This window comes from Piliocolobus tephrosceles, chromosome 5 (assembly GCF_002776525.5).
Source record: "Piliocolobus tephrosceles isolate RC106 chromosome 5, ASM277652v3, whole genome shotgun sequence".
NCBI classification, from domain to species: Eukaryota; Metazoa; Chordata; class Mammalia; order Primates; family Cercopithecidae; genus Piliocolobus; species Piliocolobus tephrosceles.
The window spans coordinates 28,556,673-28,577,168 of NC_045438.1; the positions used below are offsets into that span (position 1 = coordinate 28,556,673).

The 20,496-nt window shown below is 39.7% G+C and overlaps 1 pseudogene; it reads left to right on the forward strand.

Annotated features, from left to right (window-relative positions):
• Positions 1-1,307: 1,307 nt before the first annotated feature.
• Positions 1,308-19,485, forward strand: LOC111554956 (annotated as a pseudogene).
• Positions 19,486-20,496: the final 1,011 nt, after the last annotated feature.

Below are 20,496 nucleotides of genomic sequence, written 5' to 3' on the forward strand. Positions count from 1 at the left end.
AAGAGTGAAGCCATCACATACAAGACTTCAGTAAAGTCAGTCTGAACACTTGCATTAGTTGATCTTATTTATTATCACAAGCTTGAAAACACACAGCTCTAGAAAAAGTGACCTCCCCGTGAACATATATAATTTTTAAAAAGGAGAAGACACTTTGTGAGGCTGGAGCAGGAGGATCACTTGAAGCCAGGAGTTCAAGACCAGTCTGGACAATAAAGCAAGACTCTATCTCTGCAGAAATAAAAATTAAAACTAAAAAGGAGGGCAATACAAAAGGGAACAGTCAGCACAAAGAGGGCTGAAATGTGCAACAAAAATCAGCACAATGAAAACAATGAATAATGAGCCCTGGAATTCAAAGAGATGGGGTACCAGTTTTCATTACGTTCTGAACAACACATTACAAATAAACTATTTTTAAAAATGAAAAATGAGGGAAAAAGAAAAAAGAATGTCAACCCATTAATTGAGCCCTTCATTTTCTCTTCAAATTGTTTTTGATACATAATAGTTGTATGTATTTATGGGGTGCGTGTGATAGTTTGATACATGGATACAATGTGTAATGTTCAAATCAGAGTAATTGAGATATCCATCACCTCAAACATGTATCATTTCTTTGTGTTGGGAACATTTCCAATCTTCTCTTTGAGCTATTTTGAAATATACAATGAATTATTATTAACTATAGTCACCCTATTGTACTATTGAACACTACAACTTAATCCTTCTGTCTAACTGTATTTTTGTACCCATTAACCAATCTCCATTTGTTCTTGATACAGTTCAATCAACTCTTTTGTGAAGATACATTCTCAGGTCTTTTGGGATATGATTATCAGCAATTCTCTGACCTTCAAAGAGAAATCTGAGTGAATTCACTGGAACTCCCAATGTTGACAGCGTGCTTCTCTGAGTTTCCTGAGATGTGTTGCCATTTCCACTTTGAAGTGAATCTTACAGCTATCTGGTTTTAATGTATTCTCCTTCCTTCTTATTCCCCAACTCCTCAGTTAAAGGATTTGTCTCCTGGTCAGACAAGGTGATGGTGGCTTCACCCAGTGGTCTCCTCTGAACAGTAGGTACCAGCCTAGGATACGCAGAACCTTGCTCCAGGGTTTACAAATCCACCTCTATTCCTCACAGCACAATCAGGAAAATGCCCTTTTTAGGTGGGCACCAAGACCCAACCTAAGCTAATGAGTCTGTTTGTGCTGGGTGTTTGAATCTGCTGTGGAGATACAATAGGTAGGAAAGGAAGTAGAGTGAGTCATTTCAGATATAGGTGTGCATGACTTCCCACTAAAATGTACTACTGGTACCTGTTCCAAGGAGTATGTAGGGTCTCTTCATTGGGTACTTTCCAGGTACGTTCCTCTTGTAGTCTAAAAACATGCCATTTTCCAAAAAAATAAAAATATAAACTGAGAATGGGGTAGCCCCTTAACTAAAAATAAGATAATATTATTTGTTAAAAATCTAAAATGTAAAATGTTAATATTATGATCTTCCTTGCTGCAGAATGCAAATACTTAATCCCTCTGCACCAATAGTCTTATTATTCTCTCTCCCTATCTAATTGACTTGCTGTTCATTCTATGATTTTGTCCTGTGTTTCTCAGTTTCATTTCTCCTGACTCAGAAGTATGGCACATCTTTATATTTTGATGTTAGTATTTTGTCTTGACTTATTCATAGATACTCCTTAATATTGCCCCTCCCAGGTCAGACTAGCCCTTTGCTATATTTTTTTCTGACTGCAAGAGGCAGCTGTTCATTCAGTAAATATCCATTAAGCCCCCACAGAATTCTAACTTAGCAGTGAGAAAAGTAGGTCTATGGACAGTACAGTGCTTATAACATTTCAGAACAAGTGCTTCTCCTCTGGCCAAAGCCAAAGCCTATTAGTGAGCTCGATTAACTCCTTCACCTTAAGTAAGCAAGAAAAGATGAAGCAGAATAGCATAAGTGAGGCAGATGACTTCAGTGACAGCTGATCTGAGCATATCCTTTGGTTAAATTCTAACTTTATAAATATTTATTGAGCATCTAGGCAGAAGCCGGGAATGGGAGTATGGTGGTGAATAAGGTGGACAAGATCTAGACCTTACTGGCATATACACTTTAGTAAGGCACATGGACATTGAATTAGTGGGTGACGAAAATCTTGTAGGTTGAAATGAAGGGCACTTACCCTAGTGAAGAGTGAGGGAAGATGATTCCAGGCAGAAGAAATAGAACTCACAATGACTCAGAATTAAGAAAGAGCTTGGAATACTGGGTGAGCTGAGGGTGGATGGAGGTGGTGGTCTGGAACAGGGATAGTGGGTGGTGGGGTGGTAAACAGGTGGAAAGGTAAGCTTGATACTGAACTGGGAGCCTCTGCAGTCTTGTTAAGAATTTAAATCTTGAAAAACAAGAGAATCTTTAAAGAATTTAAAGAATTTTAAGCAGGTGGAGTAACATGATTAGATTTACATTCCTAACCTAACACAGTGGATAAAATAAGCAGAATAGGGGACTTTTGTTCAAATATGGCAGATGGAACACGTACACCTCTAACTGCTCCCGCAGTCCTTTCTAAAATAACAGTAAAGATATTTTTTAAGAAAGCAGAAACCCTGAATGACAAGGAGAAGAGTAAAAGTGATACCATCAATAAAATTTTGGAAGCTGAAAAGCAGATGGCCAAGTGGTAAAGGATTTAGCAGGCCCAAGAAAACCAAACCAACAGTGGAAAAGCAGAGAACCAACCTGATTTATACAATAGAATCCCCCAAAGCTCAGCAGCTAGTGCCACCAGCTGCTTCTAAATGTAGACATGACAGGGACCAAGGAAAGCACCAGAGTCAGGGGCACTGGCCTAATGTCTGTTTAAGAAGCAGTCAATCTCTGTTCCATGTAGCTGGGCTACTGTGTTTCACCCACCCTGGGGAAGGACTGAAGGTTTATTCTCTGGAAAGGAGGTTTCTGGACTAGAGGATACCTAGGCATAGCCAAGAAGAAGGAGTAAGATAGATGTTGTCAACAGACCGGTACTGAGACCTGGCAACTTAATTCTCCACTCCGAGACAGCTAAAAGTCAAGCTTTCGTTCATAAGGCAGGAATGTAGAATGATCTCCTTTAAAGAACTTTTTCAGCTCAGGGGAAAAGTCCTAAAAATACTAACATCAGAGGCTCCACAACTGCTGTTATTGCAAATGATTTTATTGTTACAAAAGTATTTAGTGAGATTTTATTAATTCTCCCCCAAATAGATTCCTTTAAATAATGTTATATTAAAATTTATATTAATAATTATAATTTATTTTGCATTTTAACAGTTATATGTCATTTTGGATATTTTAGAATATAACTTTTTTGAAAATATATAAACAAAATTTTATTTACGTATTTAATGAAAATACAGTCGTTTCATATTCAATGAAGTTAAGCTCACTTTGAATATAATTGCATTTTATATCTTAATCCCTTAGTAAGAATGAGTTCAAATTGAGAAATAGAAAATATAAAAGTAGAGCTCAGGGGAAACTAAAAAGCATAAGGAAATAAGAAATGTTCAGTGGTGCAGTCTGCTTAAGTTATTAAAAACTGGAAACAACAAAAATAAGATTTATATTGAGCATGACCCACATAAAAATTGTAAACCGGCCTGGGCATGGTGAGTCACACTTGTAATCCCAGCACTTTGGGAGGCTGAGGCAGGAGGATTGCTTGAGCCCAGGAGTTCCAGACCAGCCTGGGCAACAAAGTGAGCCCTTGCCTCTAGAAAAAAAAATTTAAAAATTAGCTGGGCATGATGATGCAAGCCTGTGGTCCCAGCTACTTGGGAGGCTGAGATGGGAGGATCGCTTGGCCTCAGGAGGTCAAGGCTGCAGTGAGCCATGGCAATGCCACTGCACTCTAGCTAGGATGACAGAGTTAGACCCTGTCTCAAGAAACCCCCACAAAATCATAAACAAGATATTATATATTCTTTATTATAATAAATGAAGTTTTAATTACTGACCAAAATAATGAAAATGAAAAAAAATGCTTTTATCAAGTCCACAACTTAAACAAGTCAAGTGAAATCCCTGCAATTTTATATAAATATTTCATGAAGATATTACTGTAAGAGATGGCCAAAATTACAATATAAGTGATAGACATAGGCTGAAAATAAAAAATATGTTATAACTATGTTTAAATTTGTCCTATTATTGTTTCACTTCCAAATATGCTTACAGTGGCTTTTTTTTTTTTTTTTTTTTTTTTTTGAGACAGGGTCTCACTCTGCCCATGCTAGAGTGCAGTGGCACAATCACAGCTCACTGCAACCTCAACCCCCCCAAGGCTCAATCAATCCTCCCACCTCAACCTATCGACTAGCCGGGACTACAGGCACATGTCACTATTCCCAGCTAATTTAGTTTACTTTTTGTAGCAACAGGTCTTACTACGTTGCCCAAGATGGTCTCAAACTCCTGGACTCAAGCAATCCTCCAGCCTCACCCTCCCAAAGTGCTGGGATTACAGGCATGAGCCACTGCACCTGGCCACATATTGTGACTTTTATTAACAATTTCATTTACTATTCCTCAGCTAAGCAGCTTCGCCAAATGTAGATTAATTAAAAATAGTCTGAGAACTACACTGACCTAATTTGACATTAATGTGAATAGAATACAAATCATGAGAAAATCCTCATTTTAACATAAGTAGTATTTTTTAAATTTTTAAGTGTTTAGTTATTAGATGGCATTTTGGCTTCCGTTTGTACTCTCTCACAGACTATTTAGAGTTAGCAGTGGACTAGAGACTGGTCAACAGTTGTTAAATCAGAACCCTGAGTCCTCACCTGGTTAATTAACTTAGCCAGGTGAGGACTCATTAACTTAACCGGAGGATTCTGTAGACCTGATAACCACCTTTAATACTTCACTGGGATCATTTGGCAAGCAATAATGCAAGCAAATTAACCTGAAGAGATTCAGCCAGGGCAAAAGAAATAGAAAGGATGCATGAAAGGAAGATGGTCTCTAAATCACTGGTTCACATCAGAATCACCTTAATGAAACATTGAATAGAGTAGACAGGGCTAATAAAAATTTTCACCCATAAAAGGTTTAACCAAATAGTTTCCAGACTATTTGCAAATCTGGAGTGGTAATGAATTGCTTGTTTACTTTTGTTATTTTTTCTTAAAAAATAGTGATTCTAATGTGAGGAAGCAATTGCAATAAAGTACAATAGATATGACTTAGTGGCATCATCTTCTCATTGAAAAAATACCCCAACCTCATCTTATCTGCAATGGAAATAGAGTATTTCTTTAGTGCATATAATGGAAAAAAATTACAACTGTCAGAAATGATAACCTAGACTACTTGTAGAAAGCTTCCCTTAAAGCTGTAAATCACCAGTGTTAGCACAATTGCATAAATTTCCTTTTCGTTCCTTTCTTATTCTTCTCCCTGTCTGTATTTCCTTTCCTCTTTATTTCTTTAATTGTCCCCCTTATAAGTGTTTCCCCACGTTGACATTTCGAGTAATGCTTCTCGTTAAAAATTTAAAAAATATTTTCACATTTTTGAACATATGAAGCATCAAAAATGTGTGGCCTTTGTGATATAATTCTTTAGATTTGTGACATATTAGGGAAGAAGACATTTTTAGTTTTGACATTTGAGAAAGTTTTTACCTGTATTAAAACATATGTTATAGTCTTCATTAGGATTCTTATTTGAACACACAAAAAAAATATCAGCAAGAAAACACAAATAGCAGCAACAGTGAAGGGCGCTGGCTTAGGTCAAACAGACCTCAATTTAATGTGAGCTCCCCCTTTGCCAGCTGTGTGACATAAAGCAACTGGCTTAACCTTCACTTGTCTAAATGTCCTCATCTGCCAAATGGGTGTAATAGTAGCTCCTATCTCCTAGAGATGTGAGAATAAAATAATCAGTGTGAAATCCTTGGAATTGTGCGAGGCACACAGACAAGCTTGTGGACATTATTACTGATCCCACTGTTGTTATTATTATTCATTATTTTTAAGTGACTCTGATTGACTTTTATAAAATAAAATAATACGCGCCCAATATGGTTTGTCTGTGTCCCCACTCAAATATCATCTATAGCTCCCATAAATCCCATGTGTTGTCGGAGGGACCTGGTGGGAGATAACTGAATCATGAGGGCAGTTTCCCCCATACTCTTTGTGGTAGTGAAAGAGTCTCACAAGATCTGATGATTTTATAGGGGATTTCCTCTTTTGCTCGGCTCTCATTCTCTCTTGCCTGCCATCATGTAAGATGTACCTTTGCTCTTCCCTTACCTTCCGCCATAACTGTGAGACCTCCACAGTCATGTGGAACTGTGAGTCCACTAAACTTATTTATAAATTACCCACTCTTGGGTATGTCTTTATCAGCAGCGTGAAAACAGACGAATACAATGCCTACAATAGAAAAATGTAGATTGCAGAGAAGCACAAAATAAAGAGTCTTCTTCTGACTGCTACCACCTGCCTCTCTGTTAATGGCTTCTCATGTATCGTCTCTCAAATTATTTTAGGAACCAGCTTATATACGATCCTTTCTGAAGCTTCATGCAGGCTTTGTCACTGAACATTTTATCTTGAATGGCTTTCTCTATCCACACATCTACATCACTCTCATTCTTTATAATAACTGTATCATATTCCATTGTGTACACGTACTACAATTTATATAAACATTCTTTTGCAGTTTTTTTTTTTTTTTTTTGCAATTATGTCTGTTAGGAAATGTCCTAGTGTGGTAGAATTTCTGGATTGAGCTATGTGTATTTTCTACTTTGGTATATTTTGCTGAATTACCCTCCCAAAAAGTTTGCATTAATTTCCTTCAGTGGTATTTAATGAATTTGGGTATGGCCCTGAAAAGATGCATGTAAATAATCTGTTTGAAATAGATTTTTACATTAAATTCACTAGGGATATGATTTGCTTTAGCAAGGTTCATGACCCTTTGTGATAATTTTTGAAAGATGTAGATTCTCATCTTTCTGATGATGTGCATTCAAGAAAGTGCTCAGGGGTACACGTTTTAAAGGAAGCATGTCTTTGGGAGACTGAACAATGGCCAGCCAATAATACTCACAACCCAATCCTTTGATTTCAGTCCAGTGAAACTCACACCAGACTTCTGACCTCCAGAGCTAAGATTATAAATGTGTGTTGTTTAAAATCACTAAGTTTGTGGTAATTTGCTACAGCAGCAGTAGGAGAAACCATTCATGTATCTCAGATGAAGATTCAGCTCTGTGGGCACATGCCCTCCGTGAGAATATATGAGAGCACAGCTTTAGAAAACCAAAAGCTGGCCAGGTGCAGCGGCTCATGCCTGTAATCCTGGTACTTTGGGAAGCTGAGGCAGGAGGATCACTTGAGTCCAGGAGTTCGAGACCAGCCAGGCCAATATGGTGAAACCCTGTCTCTACCAAAAATGCAAAAATTAGCTGGGCATGGAGGTGCATGCCTGTAATCCCCGCTACTCAGGCAGCTGTGGCAGGAGAATCACTTGAACCTAGGAGGTGCAGTAAGCCAAGTTGGTGCCACCGCACTCCAGCCTGCATGACCGAGCTTGACGCCATCTCAAAAAATGAACAACAACAACAAAACCCAGAAAACAAAAAACCTTTAGTACACAAAACAGAAAAGCATTGAACCGGTCACATTTAGAGCAATATGGGCGGACCTGGAGGTCAGGATACTAAGCAAAATAAGCCAGACATGGAAAGACAAATACTGTATGATTTCACTTGTATGTAGAATCTAAAATAGTCAAACTCATAGAAGTGAAGATTGGGTGGTTCCCCGGGGCTAAAGGTAAGAAGGGGTAAATGGGGAGATGTTGGTCAAAGGGTACAAAGTTTCAGCTATGCAAGATAGGTAAGTTCTGGAGCTCTTCTGTACAACATAGGGTCTATGACTGACAATATTACATTGTATACTTAAAAATATTCTAGGAGGATAGATCTCACATTAAATTCTCTTACCACAAAAGAAACAACAAACTAACAAAAAGTAAAACGAACAGGAGGCTCAAGCCTGTAATCCCAGCACTTTGGGAGGCCGAGACAGGCGGATCACGAGGTCAGGAGTTTGAGACCATCCTGGCTAACACGGTGAAACCCCGTCTCTACTGAAAAATACAAAAAACTAGCCAGGTGAGGTGGCGGCCGCCTGTAGTCCCAGCTACTCGGGAGGCTGAGGCAGGAGAATGGCGTAAACCCGGGAGGCGGAGCTTGCAGTGAGCTGAGATCTGGCCACTGCACTCCAGCCTGGGTGACAGAGCGAGACTCCGCCTCAAAAAAAAAAAAAAAAAAAAAAAAAACGAACAGGAGGAAATTTTGTCGGAAGTAAATAATTTTGTTGCATTGATTATTGGTAATGGTTTCATGGGTATATCCTTATCTCCAAACACATCAAGTTATATACATTAAAAATCTACAACTTTTTGCCTGTTGTCCCAGTTACTGAGGAGGCTGAGGCAGAAGGATCTCTTGAGCCCAAGAGTTCAAGGCTTCAGTAAACTATGATAGTGCCACTGCACTCCAGCCTGGCAACAAAGCAAGACTGTCTACACTTAAGAAAAAAGAAAAATAATCCACAACTTTTTGCCTGCAGTCCCAGTTACACAGGAGGCTGAGGCAGAAGGATCACTTGAGCCCAAGAGTTCAAGGCTCCAGTAAGCTATGATAGCGCCACTGCACTCCAGCCTGGGCAACAAAGCAAGTCTGTTTACAAAAGAAAAAAGAAAAAAATCTACAACTTTTTGTTATGTCAATCATACATTAATAAAGTGGTTTAAAAAGTGTTGAGCAAGCCACTCCACCTCCCCATCCTCTACTGCCCTAGACACTCCAAGTGTCTCCATGGAGCATCCAGTGTTCCAAGAAGCAGATTGAAAACTATTCCTTTAGTAAATGAAACAAGCTTTCCTTTAAAATTTGAGTATGTATTCGTAAATCTGATCTTAAAACAAACAAACAAACAAACATTTATTTTCACTTGGTAAGTTTGTTTTTGTTTTTGTTTTTTGAGACAGTCTCATTCTGTCACCAAGGCTAGAGTGCAGCAGCGAAATCATAGCTCACTGCAGCCTGGATCTCCTGGGCTCAGGTGATCCTCCCACCTTAGCCTCCTCAGTAGCTGCAACTATGGGTGCATGCCACCACACTCGTCTAATTTTTTATATATGTATATATTTTTAGTAGAGGTGAGGTCTTGCTGTGTTGTCCAGGCTGGTCTCAAACTCCCAGGCTCAAGCAATTCTCTTGTGTCAGCCTCCTGAAGTACTGGGATTACAGGCATGAGCCACCATGCCCGACCTTGGTAAGTATCTTTTGTTTTTTCAACTTGGTAAGTATTTTTTTTTTTTTTTTTTTCTATTTTCAGGGACGCTATACTGTGCTAGGCTCTGGGACACAGCAGTGTACAAGACACACTTACTCTCCCTCCCCCAACCCCCAACCCCACCCACGCAGGTTAAAGTGCAGTAAGGAATGTAGCCAATTCCAATGTAACAGACAAATGTTTTGATTGATAGGGAAAGAGTAGGGAGCTGTGCGGATGAACAGAAGGGGTACTGTCCATGGTCTCATATGAGGAGCAGGTTAACAGAGATCTTCCTGAAGATGTCCAAGCTGAGAACAAGCAGAGTGACCCAGCCTAGTCATAGAGGAAGGGACTGGGTAAGAGAAAGTGGGTGGAATGTAGATAATTATTCCCACTGAAAGAACAGCATTTCCAAAGACTTAGAAGTGAGAGTTGGGTAAATGTGGAAAACCAGAAGTAGTTTGGCATGGCTGAAGCACAGAATGCCATGGTAAAAAGGAAGAAAGTGAGGCTGAAGCTTTTGAGGGCCTTGCTGTTTCTATAAAGGTACTTCCAATTTATCATCTTGTCCAGGCAGAGCCGCCCCTGTAGGTCTGGGGTGGAGCCACCTTTGCATTTTGAATAATTACTCTGGCCAGAATGAGGAGGCCAGATGAGAAGGAGCAGCACCACAAGCGGGATAAGCAGTGAGGGGGCTACTACAGGAATCCAAAGCTCATCTCAGTGGATCTAGACCCAAGGGAATGACCAGAAAAGTTGTTTAGGTCACATGCTTGGCAGGGCCTGGTGATGAGTGGATATATAGGGAATGTGGCAGGAAGAGAGAAATTCCAAAAAGACACCCAGATTCTTGTCAGGGAACCTAGGAAGCTTCTATCCTAGAAGTTTTGAGTTTGAGAACCTGGAGGAGGTATTCTCTCAGAAAGGTCTAGTAAATTGATGCATAATAGATCTGGAGCTCCAGAAATAAATTTGGGATGGAGCTAGAGACTTACGAATTATAATTCATACCTGTTATACTTGTTACAAGCATAAGAAGCATAATGTAACAAGTTATGCTTGGTGTTAAGCAAAGCATGGTGGCTCATGCCTATAATCTCAGTACTTTGGGAGGCCAAGGAAGGAAGATCACTTGAGCCCAGGGGTTTGAGACCATCATGGGCAACATAGTGAGACCCCATATCTACCAAAAAATATTAGCTGCACCCCAGCGGCCCCAGCTACTGGGAAAGCTGAGGCAGGAGGCTCACTTGAGCCCAGGAGGTTGAGGTTGCAATGAGCCATGATCTTGCCACTGTACTCCAGCTGGGGTGACAGAGCAACACCCTGCCTCAAAACAACAACAACAAAAGCAAAGACAGTGAATTAAATTACTTAGGGAGAGGGTGTAGAATGGGAAGAGAGTTGAGGACAGAATTCTGGGGAAACCAAAGAATAAAGGACTAAAGGAAGAGAAGCCACCATGAGGCTGAAGAGGAGTAGCTTCCAGGGAGGAGGAGGAAAGGCAGTCAAGTGTGAGGAAGTGGTTAGCAGAGCCAGATGCGGTGCAGTGGAGGGTTAAATACAATGATCACAGAAAACATCTCTTGAATTTAGTACTGAAGGGGGTCGTGATCTTCACTCAAATAGTTCCACTAGTGTGATGGGGGCAGAAGGGTGACCTCAAGATTTGAAAATGACTGGGAACTGAGATCTGGTGATAAGGGATGCAATTCAGAGCACAGGTGGAAGCACTAACCTCAAATAAGGGAAGGGAAACACATTCAACTGTAACAGAAGGAAAAGAGGAAAAGATGGGTGCATTTATATTTTCCTTAAGGCAAGATTTTGACAAGGCTTCAAATATGAGAGAATGACCCTTTGATATTCAAATTATAAGAAAGTGCAATTTGCATTCTTTTTTATTTTTATTTTGTTGAGATGGGGTCTCACTCTCTCTTGCAGACTGGAGCACAGTGGTGTGATCTCAGCCTACTGCAGCCTCCACCTCCCAGGCTGAAGCGATCCTCCCACCTCAGCCTCCTGGTTAGCTGGGATGACAAGTGCATGCCACCACGCCTAGCTGATTTTTTGTATTTTTGGTAAAGATGGGGTTTTGCCATGTTGTCCGGGCTGGAGCAATTCAAATTCTTGAGTTGCCTTATATGACAGAGACAGGACAGACAAAGATTAATTTTGGCTTTACCTAAGGAGAAACTTGTTAATGATTATAGCTACTAAAAATGGAATGCTTGTGTTAGTAAATTGCGAGTTCCCTATCACTGGTATGGTTGAAATAGAGGCAGTAGCTTCTTCAAAAAAGAGTAAAGAATAAAGTGGGGATGGCAGGGTTGGGGGTTGGAAAACAGAGGATTAACCACATGCTTTCTAATGTCCCTTCCTGTCCTTGACATTCAACCCTGCAAACTATAGCAAGCATGTTATGTATTGAGTCTCCTCCCTCTTGATTCCTTTTGGCTGGTGGTAAATATTTCATCCTGCAGACCCAGCCTTCAGATCCAGAAGCAGTCCCAAATATTTCAGACCTAAAAACTGCATTGTCTCCAGGGTGGGGACTGGAATTAGGCCTCTGACCTATGCTTAGTTTCTGGAGTGTCCGAGTTGAGCCTTGGGACTCCCTGGATGCCCACAGCTTTCCTCTAAATCACCACAAGTGCCCATTCCAAGTGGCATCTTCTCCCTTATCGTTGGGCACTTGCTATGTTCCAGGTGCTGTGCTAAATGCTAAATATATGATGATGAAAGTACGTTCCATGAGGGCACAGATTTTTGCCCAAAAACAGTTCACTGATGTATCCCCAGCACCTAAAACAGTGCCTGGTACAATGCAAGTCTTGATAAATATTTTTTCAATGAATGCCACAGACTGTCTTCTTGAATCCGTGTATAAGACAAGCATATATACTGACAACTGCGGTATAATATGGCAAGTACTATTATGGAAGCTCATAGGAAGCACAGAAGGGGAATACCTTCCTTAGCCTGGGGATTTTTTTGGTATTTTGGTGCGCAACTAGCATTGGAGCACAAACCTGAATCAAAATCTGCCTGCTGACCTGCTGACTTGCCAGCCTTTGCCACACTTGTCTACCCATAAAGCAGAACCACATCACTCTACCCTAAACCACTAGCTTCAGTCAAGGCACTCCTCTTGGGTCCCTTGGGACCCCTCTGCCATTGAGGCACTGCCACCATCATGACCACGTGTGGATATTGCTCCTGACCAGAGGTAGGCACTCACATCTACCAGGACAGGTCACACCTACCAGGTCAGAGTCCTTAGAGAGATGAATGCCAGCCTCAATTGCAACTTATTAGACATTGTATCTTGGACAGCTGGCCGAGCTCTTAGAGGCCAAGGCACATTGCCAGGAGAATGCCTCTAGCACCAGCCACACTCCTGCCCCTGTGCTGCCTGCCTTAGAGTCCCAGTATGATTCACAGGATGTTCAAGCGAGTTCTCTAGGAATTAACAATCCAGCCACTAGCCCAGCTCATTTGCTTTCCAGCACATGTTACTAGGAACACTGAAGTGTCATCATAAAGAGGGAGGGACGTGGTGGAAGGAGCGTGAGCTTGAGACCCAGACAGCTTCTTTGCCTCCTTTGTGTGACTTTGGGCAAGTCACCTTAATTGTCTGGTTCCCCATCTCTCCCTTCTCTCCCTTCTTTTGTATTTTTCCCTATTTTGACACATCAAGCATACAGAAAAGTTGCAAGAACAGTAAAAAGAATTCCCAGAAGCACTTCAACCAGATTCCCAAAATGGCAACTGTTTCTGCAATTGCTTCATCCTTTTCTCAGTCACTATCTGTGGGTGCTTGTGTGCACGTATACCATGCATCTCAATTTTTTTCTGAACCACTTAAGAATAAGTTGCAGACAGCCTCTTTCCCCTAAATACTTTAATGTGTATTTCTAAAAACAAGGAATTCCTCAAGTAACCAGAGTACAGTTTTCAAAATTGAAACAAATACTATTTGAAATAACATTGAAACATTGAAACAAATACTATTATTTAATCTACAGACCTGTTAAGGTTTTGTCAATGTTTCAAAAATGTCTCTTATAGCAATAAAAATCCCAGATCATGCATTTCATTCAGTTGTCATGTTCTTCCCCCCGCCCCACCACTCTTCTGCTGAAAGAGAAAGTTGTCATGTTTTTAAAGATTTCTTTAATCTGGAACATTTTCTGAGTCTTTCTTTGAATTTCATGATATTGGCATTTTTATAAAGTATAGCACAGTGATTTTGTAGAATGCCTCTAAGTTTGGGTTTGTCTGATGCACCGTCAAGAATAGATTCAGAGGCTAAGCGTGGTGGCTCATGCCTAAAATCCCAGCACTTTGGGAGGCCGTGGTGGATGGATCATGAGGTCAGGAGTTTTAGACCATCCTGGCCAACATGGTGAAACCCGGTTTCTACTAAAAATAGAAAAAAATTAGCCAGGCGTGGTGGCAGGCACCTGTAATCCTAGCTACTTGGGAGGCTGAGGCAGGAGAATGACTTGAACCTGGGAGGCAGAAGTTGCAGCAAGTCGAGATCACATCACTGCACTCCAGCCCAGGAGACAGTGGGAGACTCCGTCCCCCAAAAAAAGAATAGATTCAGATTATTCATTTTTGGCAGAATGATGCAGAAGTGATGCTGAGCTCTTCTGAGTGCATCGTGTAAGAGGTATGTATTAGTTCGTTTTCACACTGCTATAAAGAAATACCCAAGACTGGGTAATTTATAAAGGAAAGAGGTTTAATTGACTGTGGTTCCACATGGCTGGGGAGACCTCAGGAAACTTACAATCATGGCAGAAGGTGAAGGAGAAGCAAGCACCTTCTTCACAAAGCAGCTGGAGAGAGAAGAGTGAAGGAGGAACTTCCAAACACTTATAAAACCATCCAGTCTCGGGAGAACTCACTCACTATCATGAGAACAGCATGGAGATAACGGCCTCCATGACCTAATCACCTCCCACCTGGTGACTCCCTTGACACATGGGGATTACGGGGATTACAATTCAAGATGAGGTTTGGGCTGGGACACAGAGCCAAACCATATCAAGGTACATGCTGCTGTTCAGTCCCATTGCTAGTAATGTTAACTTTGACCATTTTCTAATGTGGCGTTCTGCAGTTTTCTCAACTGCTGTATTTTACCCTTTGTATTTAAAGAAAGATCTTGTGGGGATGCCCATTACTCCTTAAACAAGATGAATCAATGATTATACTGGCTGGCAAATGTTGATTTGTACAATTCCAACATTCTTTCTAGATGTATGAGTTGGCAGTCCCTTGTAAGAAAGAGTTTACCTTGTCCCCCAATTTGCTTGTTTTACTCGAGACTCATGAAGTTTAATTTACTAATAGTATAAAATCCTTTAATTTACTATCTTTATTTTGATACTCAAATCGTCCCTGGTTTTGCCAACAGGAGCCCCTTTGAGCTGGCTCTTTTATCTTTTTGGTATGTCCTCATCATCCTTTGGTATGATGAAACGTCCCAGGTTTATTTTATTTTTTCCGTAAACTACCCCTGCTTAACCATTTTTTTTTTTCAGAGAAACCTGGCTGTTTTAGTGAAGAATGGTATTTGGAAAACAAGATCTAGTGCTAAGAGGTGAACCCCATTGTTAGTGGGATTTCATTTTTTCTAGGTACTCTCAGAGGACAGACCTGAGTGGGAAGGAAAAGGGGGAGTCAATGGAGTTGGGGGAGAGAGAGACAGAATATATACATACATACATATATACACACATATATATGTATGTACATACATGTGTAGGTCTGTATTTGTGTGTGCATCTTTGTGCACAGTATATATAGGGGCAATATGTACATACACATACATACATATATTCTGTACATATATGTGTATATATGTATATATTCTGTCTATATACATACATATATGTATATATTCTGTACATACATGTGCATGAATATATATTCTATATACTGTGTATAGATATACACAGATATATTTGTATGTACATATTCTATCTACTTTGTATATATATACACACAGATATGCATATATATGTATATATTCTGTCTCTCTAGTGTTTGTATATATTCTGTCTCTATATATACTGTGCAGTTACATGCACAGAGGCACACACACACATATACAGACCTATACATATGTATATCCATTTGTGCCAATTTGTCTATGTCCCCATGAGTCACACTGATATCGACAATTCTAGTCCGCTTTTCAGATTTATCACTATCTTCTCCAACAGTGAGAACTCTGGATCCCAATATCACCATTGTGTGTATTTATTTATTTGTTCAATTTTAGAATATACAAGTAGTCCTGGAATTACTAACCTATATTTCTGGGGAAAAAAAGAGGTCTACTAATTAGAGTTCAATATTTGTTTAGAGGTATTTTTGCCTTTAGCCTGAAAGCAAGTAATCTAGATATTTTGTTCAACATTTGCCTGAATTAATTTTGTCTCCCTTCTTGAGTGTGATTATTGTATTCATTTGATTTATGTGGGGCAATTTATTTGTTTCCAATTGCATTCAGTTTTAGGCTATCCCCCCTTTTCTTTGTGGGTTTTTGCATTTTTATTTATTTATTTGAATGTGGGAAACAGTAATATTATGGGTTGAATTGTGTCCCACCTCCCATCCCCTAATTCATTATTGAATTCCTAAGCCACAGTATCTCAGGACTCACCCTTATTTGGAAATAGGGTCACTGCCATTGTAATAAAATAAGTTAAGATGAGGTCCTACTGGAGTAGGTGGGTCAGTATGACTGGTGGGACACCAGTGTGACTGGTGTTCTTATAAAAAGGGAGACTTTGGACTCAGAGACATCCATACAGGGAGAACATTATGTGAACTGGAGTTACGCTGCTATGGGCCAGGAAACTACCAGAAGCTAAGACAGAGGCCCGGAACACATTCTTCCTGTTGCCTTCAGAGGAAGCACGGCCCTGTCGGTGCCTGGATGCAGACTTCTAGGCTCCAGAACTGTGAGGCCACAAATTTGTGGCCGCTAAGTTTGTGGTACTTTGTTATGACAGCCCTAAAAACCTAATACAATTAATATAGTTCCAGAAGTCAGGTCTATAAAAAGAAGGTGTATTCAGAGAAATGACCCTTTACTTTCTACCCAACTCTCACCATGCCCAGTAGCAACCAATATCTTTATCGTAGTCTCTGATTTTTTCTTGTTGTGTTTCTTTTCATTCAAGCTAATAGTTAAATGTATGTTTTCATTTTCTCTGGAAATCACTCTATATTACTTCCCACAGATCTTATTCATTCTTTTGTATAGCTGCATAGTAGTCCATTTTGTAGATATGCCATTTTTGTGTACATTGTGGGGAAATCCATTTTGTGTGTAGACGTGTCCATTTTGAAGAATAGTTGCTTCAACTATTCTATATGTGGGCATTTAGGCATTTTCAATGCAAACAATGCAGAAATGAATAACCTTTTGCATTTATATTTTTGTATTGGTGAGGGTATATCTTTACAGTAGATTTCTAGAAGTGGGATTCTTTGATCAAAAGGTAAATACATGTGTGGTTTTTTAGGTATTGCGAAATTCCCCTCAAGAAGGCTGCATTCCCTTTAGCAACATATGAGAGTTCCTGTTTTTCCATAGCCTAACAAATAGAGTGTGTTATATATTTTTAAATGTTTCCTAATCTAATAATAAATGATATATCAGTGTAGTTTTAATTTGCATTTTTCTTATCATGAATGAAGTTCAACCTTTTTTCATACATTTTTATACCCTTTTGCAAATTGTTTCTATATTTCCTTCCTTTTTCACTTGGATTTTAAAAATCTTTTCACTCTTGATTTTGAAGAACATTCTATACATTACAGAAGCTCACCCTTTTTCTGCATGAGAGAAGTGTTTTCATCCAGTATGTCAGTGGTTTTTTTTTCTTCTTTGTTTATGATGCTTTTTGCTGTCTAGATTTTCTTTTTCATTTTTACATAGTTAAAAATCATCTTTTTAATTTTTTTGAATTACATCCAGATTTGGAGAATCCATTAGGCCTTTTCCAGCTTAAAGAGAAATTCATTCAGATTTTCTTATTGTACTTGATGGTTTCTTTTCTTTTCTTTTTTTTTTTTTTTACCATTAGGTTCTTTATCTGTTTGAGGTTTATTCTTTTCTCTCATATGAGTTATGGATCTGATATTATCTTTTTTTCAAATGGCTACCAGTTGTCGCAGAAACATTTATTAAAATTCACTCTTTGCTTTTTTGATGTAAGATGCACCCTTTATCATATACTAAAGTTTCAAATATGCTTGGATTTCTTTCTGGACTTTTGTTCTATTCAACGTATCTGTCAACGTCTACTAGTAACATGCTTTTTTAATTCTAGAGGTTTTATAATATGTTTTCTTTCTTGGTTTTTTTTTTTTTAAGACTAGAATGAGGCAAGTATATTTTAATATCTAGTAAAGCTAGTATTCCCTCAAAGCTTTTTTAAAAGCATTTTTCTGGATATTCTTGCGTGTTTATTTTTCCATATGAAGTTTGTGAAATTTTTTAGTGATATTGCACTAAACTTACAAATTTGCTTAAAGGAAAGACTTATCTTCATTTTTATGATGTTGAGTCTTCCAACCCAAAAGTAAGGATGTTGTTCTGTTTGTTCAAGACGATTTTTACATCTTTCAAGAGTGTTTAAAGTTTTGCACTATAGATTTTGTACATTAATTGTTAAACTTATTTCTAAGTACTTTTCTCTTCTTTGTTGCTAATGTTAATGGGGCTTTCTCTGCTCTTGTGTTCTCCAACTGATTATCCTTTATGTAAATGATTGCAACTTGCCGACACCTCCAAGGCTGGCCCTGTGGACCAGTTGACTTTATTTCTTCAGTGGAAACCTAGTCACTGTGATGTGGTAGTAGGTGTGTTGTCACCTTGCTGTAACCATGAATTTCAAAATGTGATAAGCACCTGGCTGAATCATTGGATACAACATCCCGCATTAAGTCAATATGTGCTTGTCAAGTTCATAATAGGTTCCCGTGGCTGCTAATTGCCTGTGGAAGACCGAGAGGATCCCTACTACTCAATATCACAAACCCAGCTTTGAATTAGGAAATTGAGGCATTTAGTCTCTCTGAAGACACTTCATCAGGGCTCACTGAGGACCGAGTTGTCAGTGTGAGTTTCCAAGTTCTCTACATGATCATTATTACCAGTATTGGGGTGTGTACTACAATGCCAGTGATGTGGGTTTCCAGAGGAACGTCGCTGTCAAGCTTTCTCAGGCAGAACAGGAAGAGGCCCTCTTCATTGTTCACTAGAGTCCTCCAAGCCATGGTGTGCAGGTGAACACGTTGTGTACAAGTACATGGAACAATTCATCTTACCAGAGAGCTTTGAAGGTACAATCTCATGTGAGAGCCAAGACCTCCAAAGCTTTGTGTTAAGAAATCTTCACAAAGTGACAGTGAATATGGAGGAGGATTCTTGGAGTCATTACAGCTGGGGAGGGTGGATTGCCTCATGAATTATTGGAAGGTATGGAGGGAGTTGGAGTGGTTTTAGATGCCTTAGTGAAGGAGGAAAACAGCATCTATGATGATATTGTTTTTGTGGATGTTGTCAACACTCATTGAAATATACCTGCAAAATTATTGAACTTTATAGATGGACTGTGGAAACAACCAACTTTGATTTATTACTAAAGACAGATGATGACTGTTATATAGGCTTGAAAGCTGTATTTAATAGAATTTCTCTAAAGAATCTGAATAGGTCTAATTTTGGTAGGGATATTTCAGACTGAATTGGGCGGTTGACAGAACCAGGAAGTGGCAGGAGTTGGAGCACCCTGGTCATGCTTACCCTGCTTTTGCATGTGGGTCAGGGTATGTGATCTTCAGGGACATCATCAACTGACTGGCAGGCAACTCCAGGAGGTTACAGACCTGTCAGGGTGAAGATGTATGCATGGGCACTTGGATGGCAGCCACAGAACCTGACAGATACCAGCACAGCATGTGGCTGTGTGAGAAGACTTGTCAGACAGGAATGTTGTCTTCCCCACAGTATTCTCCACAGGAGCTGACAGAACTGTGGAAACTGAAGGAATTCTGTGGTGATCCTTGTCAATCTGAAGCAAGATAACAGGATTTGAATTAGCAGTGTCTAAACTCAGGGTAGGTGATATGGTTTGCCTGTATCCCCACCCAAATCTCATCTTGAATTATAACTCCCACATTTCTCACATGTCGTGGTAGGAACCTGGTGGCAGGTCATCAGATAATAGGGGCAGGTCTTTCCCATGCTGTTCTCGTGATAGTGAATAAGTCTCACAAGATCTGATGGTTTTAAAAATGGAAGCTTCCCTGCACAAGCTCTCTCTCTCTCTTTGTCTGCTGTCATCCATGTAAGACATGGCTTGCTCCTCCTTGCCATCCACCATGATTATGAGGCTTGTCAAGCAACATGGAACTGTAAGTCCATTAAACCTCTTCCTTTTGTAAAATGCCAGGTCTTGGGTGTGTTTCTATCAGCAGTCAATTGGTACCAGTAGAATGGGGTGCTGTTGAAAAGATACCTGAGACTGTGGAAGCAACTTTGTAACTGGGTTAACAGGCAGAGGTTGGAACAGTTTGGAGCGCTTAGAAGAAGATAGGAAAATGTAGGAAAGTTTGGAACTCACTAGAAACTTGTTGAATGGCTTTGACAAAAATCCTGATAATAATGTGGACAATGAAATCCAGGCTGAGGTGGTCCTGGATGGAGATGGGGAGCTTGTTGGGAGGTGGAACAAAGGTGACTCTTGTTATATTTTAGAAAATAAACTGGTGGCATTTTGTCCCTGCCCTACAGATTTGTGGAAACTTGACAGAGATGATTTAGGGTAAGTGGTGGAAAAAATTTCTAAGCAGCAAAGCATTCAAGATGTGATTTGGGTGCTCTTAAAGCATTCAGTTGTATAAGGGAAGCAGAGCATAAAAGTTCAAAAAAATTTGCAGCCTGACAATGTGATAGAAGAGAAAATCCCATTTTCTGAGGAGAAATTCAAGCCAGCTGCAGAAATTTGTGTAAGTAATGAGGAGCTGAATGTTAATCCCCAAGACAATGGGGAAAATGTCTCCAGGGCATGCCAGAGGTCTTTATGGCAGCCCTTCC